Genomic DNA, 753 nt, shown 5'->3' with positions numbered 1-753 from the left:
TCCCTGCCTATACCCTCCTGACACTCTACTGTGGATGAAAGATGTTGCTCTATTATCAGAATATCACTGCTCAGCCCTCAGACCCTCTTGTTTTTCCAGACATCCACATCATTATCTAGCCCTAATGATAGTTCTTGACACCTGAGTAGTGTTTCTTCTTCACAACGTGATTTTATTTGATCCTCATTGCAGCCCTCTGAGGTATTTAGCATTATCCTCCAGAGAAGGAAATTTATTATTATCCTCCAGATAAGGAAAATGAGAATCAAAGAGGTTGACTCACCAACTGTCACAAAGCTCGCAAAAGCGAGTCTCTAAATCAGTTACCAGGAGAGAACTGACTCTCGGATGATTCTTTTCTGACTGCATAGCCGTAATCCTAGGACTGGTGGTGGAGCACTCAGCCCTCATGGTCCTTCTTAGTGGTGCTGAAACCCAGTTTGAAACTTGTTGGTGAAATGTGGCTTTTCTCTCACAGCTAAATAGTCATTCTTTTTTTTTTTTTTTGTCTATCATTAATCACTCATATACATTTCCTCTCACAGCAATTACCATTGTACAATGCCATTATTTACAATGTCCTGTGAAAACCTCACTTCCTTCCTCCACCTTCTCCCCACCATTTAGTCTCTGCTTGTGTCCCACCCCTTCCCTACCTGTTTTGTTTGTTTCTCTTTGTGAATTCTTTTTTTTTATTAAATTTTATTAATTTTAATGAACATTTACAGAGATTTTGGGTTTCCATTCGTTCAT

This window comes from Elephantulus edwardii, unplaced genomic scaffold (genome assembly GCF_000299155.1).
Source record: "Elephantulus edwardii isolate Elephantulus edwardi_28Jun2011 unplaced genomic scaffold, EleEdw1.0 scaffold00309, whole genome shotgun sequence".
NCBI classification, from domain to species: Eukaryota; Metazoa; Chordata; class Mammalia; order Macroscelidea; family Macroscelididae; genus Elephantulus; species Elephantulus edwardii.
The sequence above is the reverse complement of the archived record's forward strand: the minus strand, read 5'-3'. Positions refer to the sequence as shown.